The sequence below is a fragment of the Pelodiscus sinensis genome, unplaced genomic scaffold, assembly GCF_049634645.1.
Source record: "Pelodiscus sinensis isolate JC-2024 unplaced genomic scaffold, ASM4963464v1 ctg36, whole genome shotgun sequence".
In the NCBI taxonomy this organism is placed as follows: domain Eukaryota; kingdom Metazoa; phylum Chordata; order Testudines; family Trionychidae; genus Pelodiscus; species Pelodiscus sinensis.
Genome location: NW_027465931.1, coordinates 116,046 through 134,204, shown reverse-complemented (window position 1 = coordinate 134,204; position 18,159 = coordinate 116,046). Strand labels below are relative to the sequence as shown.

Genomic DNA, 18,159 nt, shown 5'->3' with positions numbered 1-18,159 from the left:
GGGCAACTAACATGATCAGGGGTTGGCAACAGGTCCCAGATGAAGAGAGGCTACAGAGACTGGGACTGTTCAGCTTAGAAAAGAGGAGACGGAGGGGGGACAGGATAGAGGTCTCTAAAAGCAGGGGTTGGGTGGAGAGGGTGCATTCAGAAAAGTTCTTCCTGAGTTCCCATAAAGAAGGACTAGAGGACACCAAAGGAAAGGACTGGGTAGCAGGCTTGAAACTAGTAAGAGAAAGTTGTTCTTCTTGACAAAGCAAATAGTTAACCGGTGGAACTCCTTGCTGCAGGAGGCTGTGAAGGCTACAACTAGAACAGAGTTTAAAGGGAAGTGAGATCAAGTCATGGAGGTTGGGTCCATGGAGTAGTCTTAGCCAGGGGGTAGGAGTGGTGTCCCTGCCCAAAGTTTGTGCAAGGCTGGAGAGGGATGGCACGAGACAAATGGCTTGGTCACTGTCTTTGGTCCATCCCCTCCACGGTCCCTAGGGTTGGCCGCTGTCGGCAGACAGGCTACAGGGCTAGATGGACCTTTGGTCTGACCCAGGACGGCCATTGTAAGCTCAGGGCTCAGGGTCGGGGGTCTCAGTTGATTTTCATGCAAACCTGCTCCTGGGTGGCCAGGCTGGCAGCTCTCCTGCCCTAGATGGCCACTTTCCTGTGCCTAGTGCGGAGATCGTGGACGAGGTCCATGATGTCCGCACTAGCCCAGGAATGTACCCGCCTCTTGCGGTCCCGGGCAAGCTTCCGGGAGCCGCCAGCCTGTTCCCAGGAAGAGGGGGTGGGCTGGGGGACATCGGGTGGGTGGCTCTGTGCCGTGCCAGGTGCAGGGTCTGCTGGCTGGGTACTGGCAGGCTTGCACCTGGCACGGGCACCGTAGCCAGCCCGTGCCCCTTTAAGAGGTCCGGGGCCGGGAGGGGGGCATAGAGTTTCCCTGGTGTTGGCCAGAGTGGCCACCAGGGAAACTTGGGGAGGGCTAGCCTCCCACTCGTTCGAATTAAGGGGCTACACACCCCTTAATTCGAACTAGTAAGTTCGAACTAGGCTTAAGCCTCGTAAAATGAGGTTTTCCTAGTTCGAACTAAGCGCTCCGCTAGTTCGATTCAAATTCGAACTAGCGGAGCGCTAGTGTAGCGGCTATGAATGTTAGTTCGTTAGTTCGAACTAACATTGTAGTGTAGACATACCCTTCCATCCTTAGCCAAAGAGGAACAAGCCAGTTAGCCCAGGGAAATAAAAGAAAGGGAGAGCGGTGACGGAAAACCCTGTGTCTGTCATTTTTTCAAATGATCTATCTTGCCTAAAAGCCTGTCAGGGATTGGGCTCTGTTGCAGGAGGTGCTGGCGAAACACTCCGTGGATTTGGGTGCTACAATTCCTGAGTGTCGTCCGCCTTCCTGCCCCCTCCCCCCACCGAAGCGCTTTGGAAGGCTCACAAAGGACAGAGACCTGCCTTTTGAAAATCCGACTCCCCACCGGTGTCTCAAGACAGGCGGCTCTCTCTCGCCAAAAACGCAGGCAGCAGCGTGGGATGACAGGCAGCCAGGTCGCAAGGGGAGGTGCTTTTTAGATGGGCTTCCCTCGCGGACCAGCTCCCTCCTGGCACTCCGTACTGCTGCCTCTGTATCAGAGGCAGCAGCACAAGCTGGCAGCAGCCCTTGCCTGGGGGCTGGGTCTGAGCTTCTGGACCTGGTGCAAACTGGAACTGAGCGAGGCTGCCTGCCTGCCTGGCTCCTAACACACTGTAAATGCAGATCCGCAGAGGGGGTAGGTCCCGCACCCAGCACGAGCCAGGACTGAGACAGCTGGCCCCTGGGGACTATCGAAAAGTCAAGTAACCGATAAGAAATCATGAGGTTAATTGACTACTCAGTGAATATCTAACGTCCCTAATCTCTTTTCATAGTTCCCCTCTGGACTCTCTCTCCTAAACCATGGCCCTGAGATCTGGACACAGTGCTCCAGCTGAGGCCTCCTCCGTGCCAAATAGCTAGGAGAGTGACCTCCCATGTCTGCCGTACGTCTCCTACCACGCCCCAGGGCTATGCCCTCTTACTGAAGGGCTTTGTGTCTGAGATCGCTTCTCTCCTAGGCTACGTCTACACAACGAGTTTTTTTGGCAACAAATATGCTAACGAGGGACTCTATGACACGCAATGTCATTTGCATATTTTCTGCCGATCCGTTTTTGTGCTCGGGGTTTGTGCGCAAAACCAAGCCGTGTGGATGTTTACTTTTTGTGCAAAAAACCCCCTTTTCCCACAAGATCCCTATGCCTGCAAAAAGGCCGACCGATCTTGTGCAAAAAGGGGCTTTTGCCTAAAAAGAAAACATCCACATGGCTTGTTTTTGCGTGTTCTTGCGAAAAAACTTGTGGCGCGTCTACACTCTACGTGTGTTCTTGCAGAAGTAAATTTGCAGTAAAGCATCAGAGAACAGGGCTCCTTGCACAGGAGTTATTCCTCTCCCGACGATGACTAAGCCCCCTTTGTGCAAGAGCTGTTGTGCAAGAAGGCAGCGTGGACGGGCACCAGGGGCTTCTTGAGCAAGACACTTCTATGGCTAAAATGACCATCAGAGCTTTCTTGCACAAGAGAGCGTTCACACTGCCATGGACGCTCTTGTGCAAAAGCCCATGGCAGGGTGGAGGCACTCTTGCACGAGACCTTTTGCGCAAGAACTCCGGCGTGAAACAGCTCTCGTGCAAGAAGCCTGCAGTGTAGGGCAGGGAGCAGCCTATGAGGGAGGGGGAGGGACCCCTAGTAATGGCTCAAACTTCCCAGGGGGGTGGCCAGAGGCAGGACATTTGCCTGGCAGGGTGGGGGGGGGGGCGGTGACCTCACAGGGGCTTTGGGCAGCCCTCAGCATATAAGGCAAAGGGCAGGTGGGGAGGTGGTGACCTCACAGAGGGACCCACATCTCAGGCTGATAAAAGCGGGGGGCGGGCCCAGGGGACTTTGGAGACCCCCGGTTGCTTTAGCTCTGGTGCGTCTCCTCCTCACGGTTCGTTCGCGTTCTGTGAGTTCCACATCCCGACACCTTTGTGACGAAGGTAAGAGCCCCCAGGGGTTGGATCCCGCCCGGGGCCGGCTGGGTTCCAGGCAGGCCCAGCCCTCGGTCAAGGGCCAGAAGGTGATTCCTCACCTGGGCTGCGTCCTTAGCGCCACTGGGGCTTTCTCCTGGTTGGTTTCCCTTTTCCTCCATCCCCCCACATTTCTGCTCTGTTCTTGCCTCCTCTGTGACCTTCCCTTGCTGCCTCCCCCAGCTTGGGACCCAACAGACTAGCTGAAGGACGGGGGGTGGTTTGCAGGAGCCGTGGGGTGGGGGATGCAGCCCCCATAGTGGGGACTGGGGAGGTGGGGCTGGAACAAGTCTATGCCGGTGTCTTTGGGGAGAACGCTCCACCCCCCACACCTTAGATTCTCCCCTGATTGGCCAAGAAGGGGCAGTTGATGGGCAGGAGACTCGTGGAATGAGGAGTAACGGTAGTTTGAACTAGGAAGCCTAGTTCGAACTACCTAGTTCGTGCCCCGTGTAGCCGCGCTGCACGGGGTTCGAACGAGCGGGGTTTTAAAAATGGCGGCTCCCCGCTTATGCAAATGAAGCCCGGGAAATTCAAATCCCGGGCTTCATTTGCAAGTGCGGTATGCCTACATTACCCTCCTAGTTCGAACTAGCGGGGTAGTGTAGACATACCCTCAGGTCCTTGCAGTGCCTGTGCAAGACCGAACCGATAAGCAAGGGGCCATTTGGGGGCTGGGGGCAGTCGCTCTGGGGAGCTGGAACCCCTGGATTTCATTCATCAGGCTGAGCCCCAAGCTCCCCTTTGCTCCCCTCATTTCCAGCATGGCCAAACGTTTTCGGCTGTGGTTCAAGAAAGCCCTGAAGATGGCCCCAGGGCCGGTGGGGAGCAGCTCCTCCGTCCCCGCGGGCGGGGAAGCTGGATCCCACCAGCTCGGGGCGACTCGCCCACCGGCCAGGCCCCCCCGGACCTGGCTCCAGAGGCGGCTGGGCAGGCGGGACCCAGCCCAGCGGGGGAGCCGGGTAGGGTGGCTCCGGGGCCTCCTCTGTGGAGAGAAACACCTGCCCCGGGAGCCCAGCCCCCATTACCACCAGGGGGCATCGCCCTGCCCGGCCCCCGGGGACCTGCCAGTCTCCGGGAGCCCCCAGCCCGTCGCTCCCCGCACCAGCCCCTGCAGCTGTGGGTCCAGGTCCGTCAGCAGCAGCGCCTGGGCCTCCAGCTGCAGCCGGGCCACCTCCCGCAGCCGCTCAGACCCAGGTGAGGGGCCGTGAACACGCTGGGCCCAGGGGCTCACCCAGTACCCGGGGGGGGGAGGGGCAGCCCCAGTGTCTGCCCCGCACCCTGGGCAATGGATGGGGGGGGGCTGCTTGGCTCTCTTGTTCCTGGTGGGGGCTCTGCTGAGGGCGTTGGCAGATGTGAGGGTGGAAGGGGGATGGGTCCCTGCGAGGGGCGTGTGGGGCCCAACCTGCCCTGGGTCCCTGACATGGGGGCGCATGACCCCTGCTGGCCACTGGAGTCACCCTGGTCCCTTCCCTCCCGCACAGAGCCCCCCTGTGCCTCGGCGGAGCTCTGCCAGGAGCGGGTGGACCTCCGGGTGGAGGAAGGGGCCATCTACGACATCGAAGAGCAGCTCCACACCCGGGACACGGTAGGAACCTTCTCCACACGGGGGGGACCCGAGATTGTCGGGACCCGAGATTGTCCGGCCCCTTCCCAGCACGTCCCCCCCCCCCCCTGGAGGGGCTTGTCCCTGGGGATCCCCCTGGGGCCCCTTCTCCTGCATGGCCTGGGCCCCCCAAGCTGGGGGCTCTTGTCATGCACCAGCTGGGCCCCCACAAGCCTGAGGCAGCAGTTGGGGGGGGAGTGTGGGTGCTTGGACAACCAGCAGCTCCCACCTCCACTCCTGGGAGACCTGAGCCCTGCAGCTGTCCGTGGGGGGCAGGCAGGCCCCAGGCTCACAGACTCTCTCTGGGGTGCAGAGCCCAGCCGCCCTGCAGCGGTTCCTCTTGGCCATCCCCCTCGCCTGCCTCGCCGCCCTCCAAAGGGGCGAGGACACCCTGGCGCCGCGCTGCTGCAAGGACACCATGATGGCCAGGATCGTTGTAAGCGAGTCGCGGCAGCCGGGAGGAGGGAAGGGGATATGTGGGGTGGACAGGGGTCTGCCTGGGCCATGGCGGCGGGTGGGGGTGCTGGAAACGGGATGGGTGGAGCCAGGAGGGCTGGAGGTGGACATGGGGAGGGTGGGTGGGGATGCTGGAGGAGGGAGGGACACAGAAATGGGGCAGGTCAGGGGTGCTGGACAGGAAGGGGGATTCGGGACAGGGAGGGGTCTCCCCGGGCCATGGGGGGCTGGAAGGCAGCCGAGCGGGCTGCTGGGGATGCGCCTGGGGAGCAGGGATGAGGAGGTTCAGAGGCTGGTCACCAGGGCAGGGAGGGGCAGGAGACGGCCTGGGGACAAGGATTGAGCTGGTCCCGGTTTGGGAGGGGGGTGCTGAGAGGGGCCCTGTGTCGGGCAGGGGGGCTACAGGGCAGCGGGAGGCAGTGGGGTTGGATCCTGCTTGGTGGGGCCGCTGGCCGTGTGAGCGTCTCTTGGGGGCCCAGCCTCACACGCCCCTTTGTCTCCTTGGGTCTCACAGGAGATCATGGAGGACTCGCCCCCCCCGCTGGTTTTGGCCGACTGCCTCAACGCCGCCTGCAGCCTCAGGTACCGACCCCCCCGCCGACTCCCCCCAGAGCTGATCCCCTGGCCAGGGAGTGGGAAAGTCTCTGTCTCCTGCTGCTGAATTAACAGTCTCTGCCCCTCTCTCCTGCCAGCACCTTGCAGCCTCCCCTGCGGGCCCAGCTCCTGAGCCCCCTGCTGACGGCGGCCGTGGGACAGACAGTGTCTGGGGACTGGCAGCAGGAGCCCATCCACACACAGGTACGTCCCTCCGGGCCCTGCTCCCGGGCTGGGCTGGAGCTCCAGAGAGCGGGGGGGGGGCAGAGGGAGGGAAGAAGCTGCAGGTTTGGATCCTTCCCTCCAGGGTTCCCGTTGCTCTCCCGGGGGGGCCGTCCCTTCCATGCCCAGCCTGGGCTCCTCCCTGCTCTGCGAGGCGGCTCAGACCCTGCTCTAGGCTGCACCCCGGAGCCAGCGGGTGGCCTGGATTCCCCAACCCCAACCCCCCTCTGACCCAGGGCTCCCCCTTGTCTTGCAGCAGTTCATCCGGGCCCTTCCCTACGACCTCCAGGCCCTACTGGCGAGCCTCCTCGCCGAGTCCCCAGACACCGCCCGGCTGCAGCTCATAATGGAGGTGAGCCCCGTGGGGGGGACGGGGCCATTGTCCCTGCTTCCTCGGGGGGGGGCCGAGAGAGGAGCAGTGTCAGTGGCTGGGGGGGGCACAGTCCGAGAGGAGCCCCAGGCTCTGCCCAGAACCGGCACCTCCCTACGGGTCCTGACCTGCCTCTTTCCCCCCCAGCACCTGAGCCCGTGGCTGGAGTCCCGCCTGCCCCAGGAGCGAGCCAGGGCCCTTGGCAGCACCACGGCCCTGCTGGGAGTCGCCACCACCCTCCCGGGGTTTGACGTAAGTGACCTCGGAGCCGGGGGGTCTGGGGCTGCAGGGCGCGGGGCTGGGAGCGTCCCCGGGAGGCAGAGGCAGGGCCGGGAATGGGCCGGGAATGGGCCGGGAATGGGCCGCGTTCTCCTTTCCCCGGGGAGGGGCGACCCTGGGCCCTTCAGGGGGGCTCTTGAGGGACTGGGCCTGGGGACTGGGGAGTGGCCGTCAGTGGATCCCCTTGTTCCACCCCCGGAGTGACCCTTCAGTCGGGGCCATTGCTCAGGGTTGTCTCCTCGCAAGGCCGGCCCCGCCCCGCCCCGGGAGGTGTCTCTGTCCGTCCCCCGAGCTCAGACCCGCCTCGGCGGCCGTTTGCATGGGACGTGCAGCCCCAGGATGCTGAGGGACCCCCCCTCTTCTCTCTCCCCTCAGAACTCCGCCGACTGGCCGAGGATGGGTCACCACGTGGCCCAGCTGGGCCTTTTTATTTCGGACCCATCCGAAGACGTCAGCCGGCTGGCCCGGGAGGGGGTGCACAGCCTGTATCAACTCCTCCTGCACCACAGGGGTAAGGAACCCAGCCGGGACCTGGGCCCCAGGGACACCCTGAGGGTGCCGGCGGCGGGGGGAGGGGACCCAGCCCTTTTCCCCCAGACTGGCCCAAGGGGGGATGCGTCCCTCTGTGTTCCCCTTCTGCCCCCTGTGCCCCTCCATTTGCCCAGGGATGCCTGCAGGGACCCGTGGGAGGGGAAGGGCTCAGACCTGCCAGCAGAATGACCCTGTTGTGTCTCTTGCAGGCCTCAACATCCACCAGGCAGAGGACCTGTGGTGCAGACACTACTACAAAGAAAGATGGGTCCTGGCTCACAGCAACAGCGTGCGGGTGGGAGAGGTAAGGACGCGCTGCCAGGGCAGGGCAGGGCTCGGGGGTGGGGCTGGCTGGGGCCCTCGTGGGGGTAGGAGGGTCTTGGGGGCAGGAGGAAGCTGTGACCTGGGGCAGGGGTTGGGGTGCCGGGTGAGGAGAGCGTCTGGGTGCAGGGTCTGGAAGGGAGTTTGGGGGAGGAGGAAGCTGTTTTAGCCCCAGGAGTTGGGGCCGGGCTCTGGGCCGTCAGCTGAAACCTCCTGTGCTCTTGATTCCAGGTCTTTGGGCAGCTCTTTACACCAGAGCAGGAGAATTGCTTTTTGGACAAGGCTCTGCTCGCTGCCCGCTCCCCCCTGCGGCGCCCCAGCCAGGCCGGGCTGGTCCTGGCCCACGCCCTGCATGGGCAGGCCCATCAGCTCCTGGAATACATGGTGAGCAGCCGGAGCAGATCAGGAGAGTGGGGCAGGGCCAGGGTCTCCTTCCCATCCCCTCAGGGAGTCCCCCGCCCCTTTCCTCAGGCTGCCCCCACCCCACGTCCCTGCTGGCAGAATCCCTCCTGCCCCTGCGAGCGTCCCTGGGGGTGGGGGAGGCTCTGAACACAGAAACTGTCCTAGGAGGCGGGAGGGGGCCGAGGTGTCAGGAGCTCTGGGGGGGGGGGGGGGGTCAGGAGCTCACCCTGCGGGCCTGACGGGGGGTGACCAGAGAGCAGGGGGGAGGAGGGTGGAAATGCTGAGGGGGCCAGTTCCCCTGAGTCCCCAGGGATGAATGTGACGGATTCTGCTTCCCTTGCAGCAGGAAGACACCCAGTGAGAGCAGCAAGAGCTGAGGAGCCAGCAGCTGCGTCCCCCTCCCCCCAACCCTCCCAATTGTATTGAATTGTATTTACATTCTCATTAAACAATGTTTCAAAAAACATTTGGATCAGGCTTGGTCAATAATTTGTAATGGGGGGGCCATTTTGGCAACTGATCAAGGGCCACATTTCTACCGAGGGCTTTGGGGTCTGGGACGGGGTGGTTGGGTGCAGAAGGGAGCTTAGGGGTGGAGCCTGGGTGCAGGGGGGGGGTATGATCTGGGGCGGTGGATAGGGGTGCAGGGTCCAGGAGGGGGTATGGGGGCAGGAGAGGACTCTGGCCTGGGGGAGGGGCTCTAGAGGGGTGCAGGGTCAGGGAGGGAGCTGTGACCTGGGTGAAGGGGGAGCAGAAGGTTTGGGGGAGGGGGTGCGGGTGCCAGAGAGGAGTCTGGCCTGGGGGAGGGGTGTCGGGGGGGTGCAGGGTCAGGGAGGGAGCTGTGACCTGGGTGAAGGGGGAGCAGAGGGTTTGGGGGAGGGGGTGCGGGTGCCAGAGAGGAATCTGGCCTGGGGGAGGGGTGTCGGGGGGTGCAGGGTCAGGGAGGGAGCTGTGATCTGAGGGAATGGGGGACGCAGGTTCAGGTGGTCGCCTGGGACAGTCAGTCGGGGAGGGGACGTGGGCGCCAGGGGCAGGCTCTGGCTGCGGAGGTGCCTACCTAGGCAGCTGCGTATGGGGGAGCCCGACTGTCACCTGAGGGGATGGGGGAGCTCAATTTTCAACTGTGGGGAATGGAGGAAATACTGTGGAGTGGAGGGAGCGAGATGGGGGGGGCTGAATTGTTCCCGGAGGGGAGATCTCCCTGGCTTAGGGGGGGGGGCGTTTCCAGCAAAGCCCTCACATAAGAGGGGGACAGACGGGGGGAGGGAGAGGACGGGGATGGGCAGGGCAGGTGGAAATGGGGAGGGTTAGGAGAAGGGAAGGGGGAGGAGATGGAGGAGAGCAGGGGATAGGAGTGGGGGCGGGGATGAGGAGCAGGACAGAGGCAGGGCAGTGGTGGTGATGGCTGAGCGATGAGAACAGCTCGCAGGGAGCTTAAAGCCAGCAGATGCTTTTCGGCAGAGTTGCCATTTGCCCTGGCGGCTTTGCCAGAATAGCTGTGCCAGCGGGGGGGCGGGGAGGGGGCGCTTTTGCCACACACCCAAGCCAAGCCAGCTGTGGCGGCAAAGCCTTGTGATGTAACCTAAGCCCTTGGCAAGGTCGGGATCAACCTGCTCTGACAATTTCTCGGACCGGCGGGATGAGAAACAAGGATCGTGCAGGGAGATGGGGATGACTAGGAAGCGAATCCAGGTGTGGGGGGAATATCCTGGGTTGGAGGGTCAGTCGATACCCCCGCCTGCCACTGTCTGCCGGGGCTCTGCCCGCAAGATGGAACCAACAGCTGAGTTTGCTTTTCTGCCCCGTCGTGGGCACAAAAGGCCCAGAGCAGCCTCCTGCTATCTTGGAGGAAAGGGGCCAAAGTTCAGGAAGCAGGTGCCAGGCTGGGCTGGAATCCGCGAGCTCCGCTTTTGCTTTGCCCTTCCTGGAAGCTGGGCTGCAGGTGAGTGGCGGTTTCATCTCTGCTCTTGGGGTGTTTCTTGTGGGTTCCGAGTGTGGATCTGAGAGGGGCTGCGCAGGGGCAGTGTCATGAACGTGCTGTAAGCGTTACAGCCCCTTCTCGCAGGCTGGCTCCAGCCTCCCGTCTGTCTCCAAGCCCTGGGGGAGAGGCGGGAGGCCAGCAGCATGGCCTAGTGGAGGGGGCAGGGGGTTGGGTGTAAGAACTCCCGGGTTCTAATCTAATGCCACCTAGTGACTAAGGCACAGAGTTGTGTGTTAGACCCTTGCTCCTCAATTCTGCGCTCACTCTCGCGCTGGTGACCTTGGAGAGGCCTTTCAGGTCTCCCTTTCCCTGTCCATCAAAGGCAGGCAAGTGCGATGTAATGCCCTGGAGCAAGTGCTTTGGGACGTGTCGCACAAGTGTGCCTGGCTCACAAGCGTGTCAGCACAGGTGTGTAAAAGCGTGACGAAGGCTTTGAGATCGATGCCGAAGGCTTGTGAGGCTGTGGCTGGCCAAGTGACAGGGAAATGAAAGGTCAGAGTTTGGTCAGTTAGATTTTATGGTAATACACTGAGACGAAGCACTTTGGGCGTATATACGATAATGTCTTTCCAAGTGCGTTAGTTCAAGCCGTGTCCTAGGAGCCAAGAGGTGAGACAAACATGCTTGGTCCTGTCTCGGTGCAGGGGTGGACTAGATCAGTGCTTCTCGACCAGTGGTACGAGTCCCCTTAAAGGTACTCAAGAGATGTCTGGGGGACACGTCAACACAACTGAAATTTGGAGAAAACTGAATTTTAGTTTTCAGTTTGACAGCGCTTTATTCTTTTTGTACCTTTTACACCCAAAAATGCCATCGCCCGCCCGGCTACGATGCAGTTGTTTAAACAAATGTGTTGCAACGGTAGAAAAAAATTGTGTGTGTCTGAAAACTGTAGGTACTGGGGGTACTTACACATTTTTTTTTAAAGGGGGTACATTATAAAAAAAGTTTGCGAAACACTGGACCTATCATGGTCCCTTCCACTCAGACTTTTCTATGATTCTGTGACAGGGCTGGGCGATAATTTTCAGAAGGGGGCCACTTAATGGATTTTGGTATGGGGTCATAGGCCGGCTCCACCCACAGAAGGGGCGGAGCCTGAGGCAGAAGGGGCGGTGTTGTGGACTAGCCCACCCTCAGAGTTCTCCGTGGCTGAGGCTTTCAATTAAAAGCACAGAAAAGAGCTCACAGCTTTGCCACTACTGGCAGCTGTCCAGCGTGGCTACAGCTTTTTAAAGGGCTCGTGGCTCCTGCCCCTGCTGTAACCATGAGCCGTGAATCATTTAAAATTGGATCCTGCTGCCTGAGTCCCCACTTAGAATTCGGCGGCATGGGCAGCAGGATCTAAACAGAAAGCGGCCAGATCACAGTGTTAGGTGGGTTGCATCTTACCTAGCCCTGTTCTCTGAGCTGGTTTCGAAACCTCCGTGTCCTCCTTATGGTCTGACAGCTGCAGTTTTACTGCCTGTCTCTCCTCTCATGGCCCAGCCTAGCCGCAGCTAATGGACTAACTCAGGTTAGCATCACCTGCCCTGTCTTGGTGACTCTTCACAGCTGAACGGCCTATAAGGCATCGTGCTGGTCTTCTGATCTCTTGGTGACTCCTCTGCCTTCTGTTTATTTCTTTCTCCCTAGCTGGCTGATTGAGTCAAGCCCTGTCAGTGCGTGAAGGCCCCAGGCATTACAAGTGCGATGGTCTCCCATGCCCAAGGTAATCGGCTGGCTAGTAATGGATGGGCTGCTTGGTTATCAGGTTAGGCTGCACAAACCAGGTCTATGGGACCCCATGGCCAGCTGGCACCTGGTTCACAGGGAGGCAGCTGTACTAATCTGAAAATGGCTGGAGGACACCACCATCATTAGGCTCCAGAGTTACAGCACTTGCTCTTCTTGGAGCTACTTGTCCGAGGCAGGCAGCACAGCTTAGCAGCTCATTGGGACGTCTCCTTTCTGTTGTGAGATCTGGGCACTTTAGAATGGCTGTAGCTATTGAAAGCAAAGGTGCACAGCTATAGGCATGGGGGTTTCCAGCTTTATTCACCTAGGTGGCTGATTCCAGGAAGCAAGGGTGTATGTGTATGGGGGGGGGGGGGGGGGAGTCCTGTACAGAGGGTTCCCTGGCCCCTCTGCTTCCATGGCTGTGCAACTGCCACCAGGTGGATTAGAACCTGGGACTTTTGGAGCTTAGGGCAGGAGCTGCTATAGCTTGAGTTATAAGTCAGTTGCCTCTCAGCATAGGCTGAAGAGCTCCCTTGTAATAATTGCTTGCTGGAAGTGGTCTCAGTGCCACTCCATAGGATAGTGACCCACATCAGGTGTGTGGGTTACAGCTGCAGGCCTGCTCCCAGCATGCGGATCTGCTCTCTGGGTGGCGTCTATAACTCTGTGGCTGCAGCCCTGCTCCCAGGACTGGATCTGCTCTCTGCCCATAGGCGTGCGCAGCACATTTCATTAGGGTGTGCACCCAAAGAATGTTTTTAAATGTACTCTTTGACCCCCATTAGCCATGCCCCCTGACTCCCATTAGCCACGCCCCCTGACCCCCATTAGCCACGCCCCCTGACTCCCATTAGCCACGCCTCTGGAGGTAACACTTTCAGGGCAATATGGACACATGACCAGAAATAAAAGGTGTCATGTGACCTCCCCCCCCCAAGGACTTTTCCCACCATCCTCTTACCAATAGGGATTAGTTTGGCCCTCACCAAACCCCCCCCCCGTGCAACGATCCTGCAATTGCATTAACCCAACGTGTGAGACATTAACTCGGGGGGTGGGGAGGCTGGGGGAAGTGTTCCCTCTAAGAGTTTCCTCCCATGAGCACAATACATTTTGTGTTGTGCACCAGTACTGAGTTTGTGGCTTGTTTGGATGTGTCAGTGTGGCACCCAAGTTATTCATAAATATCTTATGAACCACTTACCTGTCCCCTCTGCTGCCCTGTCTCCTTCCCTTCTTCCATCAGCTCCCCTGGTGCCTGCTGCCCCCCAATCCCTCACCCACCTCTGCTGTCCTGACTCCTGCCCTTCTCACGGCCCTCGGCCTTCCCGAGACCTGCCCCCTCCAGCAGCCTTTCTCTCCCCCCCTGTGCCCACTCCTCCAGTAGCCCCACTCTGACCATGTGAGCTACCCCTCCGCATCCCCTTTCCTAACACCCCCCTCTACACACCTGTCCTGCCTCTCTCCTCTGGTGCTGGTCCCTCCCCTGCAGGTGTCTGCCCTTCTGCTTCACCCCCCGGACTCCCCTGGCACCTGCACCTTCCCTTACCCTTGCACCCTCTTGGTGCCTACCCCTTCCCTCACTGCCCCTGCCCCCTTTGCCCACTCCCTCACCACCCTCTGCCCCCGTTCCCCTCATGCCCCTGTGCCTTTACACGTGCCTTGCTCCATCTCCGCCTTCCTCATGCCCACCCCTTCTTTCAAGCCTTCTCCCAGCACCTCCCCTTCTCCCCTCTAGCCCCCAAAACCCTTCCCCTCTCCTCTCCTAGCATCATCCTGTCCCCCCCCCCTCACTGACACCTCCCCTCCTGCCCTTTTCCTCATTGTCTCCACTTGGCCCCCGGGCATTTGTCTGTCTCCTACACCCTGTCCCTTAGTGCCTTCCCCTTTCATCTCCTGACCTGCCACAAACCCCCACCCCGCAGACTCAGGTTCCCAAAGTTCTGGCAGTCCCCATCACTTGGTGCCTGCGCCGGGTCTGACTCGTAGGGTTGCCAGGTAGACCCTCCCCCCAAAAAACGGACACACTTGATCCTGGGCAGGGGGGAGGGAGGAAGAGGGACTGGCTGGGGGGGGGGCAAGAACTGGCTGGAAGGAAGAGGGGATGGGAAGCAGCTCTGGGGGGGAAGGGCCAGATCCTGACCCTGGCCCCCCCTTCTCCCTCCCCGAGGCCAGTCATGCTGCCTCTGACCCCCTTCCTCCCTGAGGCCAGTCGCACTGCCCCCGATCCTGACCCCGGCCTCCCCTTCTCCCTCCCCGAGGCCAGCCCTGCTCCCCAGCTCAGTGCGGGCCCCTGCTCTCTCCTTAGCTCAGTCCCACTCTGCCGACCCTGGCTCCCTCCTGGCTCCCTGCTCTGCCAGTCAGGCTGAACTGGGACTTTAGCCTCTCCCCATTGTTCCTGGGGACTGTCAGTCTCAGGATTTTGATCTCTCATTTCCCCTGCCTTTCACTGAGTTTCAGTAAGGAGCTAGCAGCAATAATGCCTCTACTTTTTCCCCCACTCCTGTGCGGAATACATTTTGTTATGTGCACCAAGGCATGCACGGATGTGCACTGTTACGTCACGTGGAGTTTCACAGCATGGGAAGAAATCAGTGGAAATACAGAGAGCTTGAGTAGTTGCAAGTGTCCATTTTATTGCATAGCACGGAGCTAGCTAGAAAAAACCCAAACCAGCTGGGCTGACCCCCAGTGACCTAACGCAGTTACTATAACAACAAGATCTATGTCTACACCCAGTACACCACATGCACCACCACTAGAAACACATGCTACCGGCTAGCAAACTGGGCAGCATTTGAATGTCTCCTGGCTGGCCGCCCAAGAGCTCAGCTTGCAGGGAACACTGGCTAACCGTCCCCTTCCACCTGGAGAAGGGAGAGACAGGAAAGCAGCAACAGAGCATCTGCCTGGGGGAAGCCCGAATCCCATGCAGGAGTGGAGCCCTGTTCCTTGTTCCAGGCCCTTGCTAGAGTCCCCTCCCGTAGCTGCAGCTATGGCCGGCAGTTTTAAAAGCGGACTTACGCTGGCCCTGCAACCCGAGCGTCTCTGTCAGTGGGTGCTTATCACTCCATCACCTCGAGCTGTTTAACCAGCTTGTTTAACCAAGGAGGGAGGGAAAGGGAAACCTTTGGCCATTTGAGGGTTGCGTGCCAATGGAGGGAAAGGGGATGGATAAAAAGGGGCTGAGCACACGGTACTGCCTCTTTTTAAACCCAGGCCCAAAGATGTCCTGGAATTCTGGGCCACTGGCCTGAAGGAGATGGTCAAACTGCCTGGCAGCTGGACTTTTGGAGTCTTGTTATTCCTGGGCTCCTGGTAGCGATGGCTCCCATTCCAGGGGATTCCTGCCAGGTAGTTTACCTCAGACAGCAGCTTTTATTCCCCCGTGTCACTTCTCCCAGTATCTGAGACTTTGGTCATGGGGATCAAGCATTTAACATGATTCCAAGAGGAACCGGATGGTTCATCTAGCGAGCCAGGCTCACCGATATTTGAGTAGTTAATAAAAATCCCTAGTTGCTGTGTGTAGGTCTAAAAAGGGAAGGTTAGTATCATTAGTCTTATTTTACAGACAGGGAATAACCTCTCCAACCTGTGGGAGAGGCAGGAATAGAACCCAGGTTTCCTGATACCACAGTCAGGGCTTTGTTACCAGGCTACCTCCTGTACTAGAAAGGATGGGCCTGAAGCATGGGCCTGGTGTAAGGCCTGAGGCCTGAACCAAAGTAAGCAAGAGTTAGCTGAAGAGAAACAGGCAGGTCGTGTCAAAAGCAGACGGTTGCCTGAAAGTCTTGGGACTTAACCCTAACTGTCTTGCCTGGAAAGGTTGAAACCATAGACAAAAGGTCCTAGAAAGTCTCCAGGAATGCTAGAGAAGCAGGAAGCGAGTTGACAGGAGGCCAGGAAAGAAAATGGAAACAGAATTTGGGGTTTTGAATTGGAAGCAGTGATGTGCCTGTTGTTGTGTGATCATGCCTGGAAGATGTGAATTAAGCCAGGAACCTGGGCAAGCAGAATCCAGCGACTTTCTTGGCTAGGGAAAGACTAAATCTTGGAACAAGAGAGATGTGAGTAGAACAGGGAATTTTTAGTCAGACGCTACTAGGTTATTTTTTTTAGTTTGTTGGACTTCTTTTTGCTAAGCACATGTAACTATCCCCCTTTATCCTGGAACTCTTCAAACTGAATCCCAGGGAAGCAATTTTCTGTGTTTTAATCTTTCTTTTTTCAGTTTCTTTGTAACACCTAGCAACCACGTAGATACGCTGGAGGGCAGTAGATATGCTGGAGGGCAGGGATAGGGTCCAGAGTGACCTAGACAGATTAGAGGATTGGGCCAAAAGAAATCTGATGAGGTTCAACAAGGACAAGTGCAGAGTCCTGCACTTGGGATGGAAGAATCCCGAGCATAGTTACAGGCTGGGGACCGACTGGCTAAGTAGCAGTTCAGCAGAAAAGGACCTGGGGGTTACAGTGGATGAGAAGCTGGATATGAGTCAACAGTGTGACCTTGTAGCCAAGAAACCTAATGGCATATTAGGGTGCATTAGGAGGAGCATTGCCAGCAGATCCAGAGAAGTGATTATTCCCCTTCATTCGGCTCTGGTGAGGCCACATCTGGCGTATTGTGTCCAGTTCTGGGGCCCCCACTATAGAAAGGATGTGGACGCATTGGAGAGGGTCCAGCGGAGGGCGACCAAAATGATTAGGGGGCTGGAGCGCATGACCTATGAGGAGAGACTGAGGGATTTGGGTTTGTTTAGTCTGCAGAAGAGAAGAGCGAGGGGGGTTTGATAGCAGCCTTCAACTTCCTGAAGGGAGGTTCCAAAGAGGATGGAGAGAGGCTGTTCACAGTAGTGACGGATGGCAGAACAAGGAGCAATGGTCTCAAGTTACAATGGGGAAGGTCTAGGTTGGATATTAGGAAAAACTATTTCACTAGGAGGGTAGGGAAACACTGAGATGGGTTCCCTAGGGAGGTGGTGGAATCTGCATCCCTAGAGGTTTTTAAGTCTTGGCTTGACAAAGCCCTGGATGGGTTGATTTAGTTGGGATAGGTCCTGCCTTGGGCAGGGGCTGGACTTGATGACTCCTGAGGTCTCTTCCAGCTCTATGGTTCTATGATTCTAAGTAATGTTTCACCAAGTGTATTTGTTTTGTTAATAGACGTCACATTTTTAAAACCATGATCTGATTCCTGCATCCTAGAGGGCGGAAGGTTCTGTATGCACGTGCCTAAGACAGCAAGCCATACTTCTAGGAGAAATTACAGGTTTTCAAGCTCTCTCTGGAGGGATTGTCAAGGACAAGGAAGGTACCCCACAGGAGGGAATTCTGAAATGCGCCTGTCTGGTTCTCAAAGGGGTTTGTGCATTTGGATGATGGCAGCAACACCAACACAAGCCTCCAGTGGCAGGGTATTTTAAAGTCTCTTGTGGGCCCCCACCTTCTGCACTTGGAGTGCCAGAGTGGGAAACAGCCTTGACATGACCCCTCTCCAATTTATCAACATCCATCTGGAATTCTGCTCACCAGAGCTGGGCACAGAACTCCAGCAGCAGAAGTTCAAGTGCCGAATAAAGAGGCTAAGTCGGTTCCCCACTCTGGCACTTGGAGTGCAGAAGGTGTGGGCCCAAAAGAGACCTTAAAATACTGTGTCTCTATGGGCTTCTGCTTCAAAACTCCCCAAGGTCACAGATTCCCTGAGCTTAGGAGGGTTGCTGCCTCTACCCAAGTGGAAAAAAACTTTTTCTTCTTGAACGCAGGAAGAAGTCACTTGGGAACGTATTCCAGAAGGGTACCCCAAACTCTTTTACACAAGAGCCAAAAGAAATCTGATGAGGTTCAACAAGGACAAGTGCGGAGTCCTGCACTTGGGACAGAAGAATCCCAAGCATTGTTACAGGCCTGGGACCAACCAGCTAAGTAGTAGTTCTGCAGAAAAGGACCTGGGGGTTACAGTGGATGAGAAGCTGGATATGAGTCAACAGTGTGCCCTTGTAGCCAAGAAGGCTAATGGCATATTAGGTTGCATTAGGAGGAGCATTGCCAGCAGATCCAGAGATGTCATTATTCCCTTTTATTTAGCACTTGGAAAGAAAAAAAGAAAAATGAAAACAAACTGTAATTTCTGATAGCTGTCCTCTTAGTCTTAGGCAGGTATACACAGACCTCCTATTACTTTCCAGGATACAAAATCAGATCATAGCCTTAAAATAGGTGATTATATTAAGAAAACAAAAAGGTATTCATTTGTAAAGCTGACTTGGCTGCTAGGAGTTATAGCGCAACTGAGAAAAGAACAGATTAAAACACAGACAATTGCATCCCTGGGATTCAGTTTAAAGTAATAGTGGGGAGAGGAGGGGATATGGATTTAGCACAGAGGAGTTTAACCAAACAACAAAACAAAAAAATAACCTGATCGCATCTAAATAAACATTCTCTATCTACTCAAGTATCCACACTTCCAAGGTCCAGTCCAATTCTAGGCCCAGGTATTCTTTTTTTTAGGCATGATGTCCCTGCCCAGTTCAATTCATCCCCCCCCTCCTCCCCTTCCACAGCTCCAGGATTAAACTCACAAAGAAAAACAGCA

The 18,159-nt window shown here is 57.6% G+C and overlaps 1 long non-coding RNA gene across 1 annotated transcript; it reads left to right on the top strand.

Moving 5' to 3' along the window:
• The first annotated feature begins 5,828 nt into the window (after positions 1-5,828).
• LOC142825142 (uncharacterized) lies at positions 5,829-6,577 on the top strand. The gene is made up of 3 exons (XR_012899630.1): positions 5,829-5,937; positions 6,212-6,307; positions 6,473-6,577. It is a non-coding gene; the product is annotated as an uncharacterized LOC142825142 (long non-coding RNA).
• Positions 6,578-18,159: the final 11,582 nt, after the last annotated feature.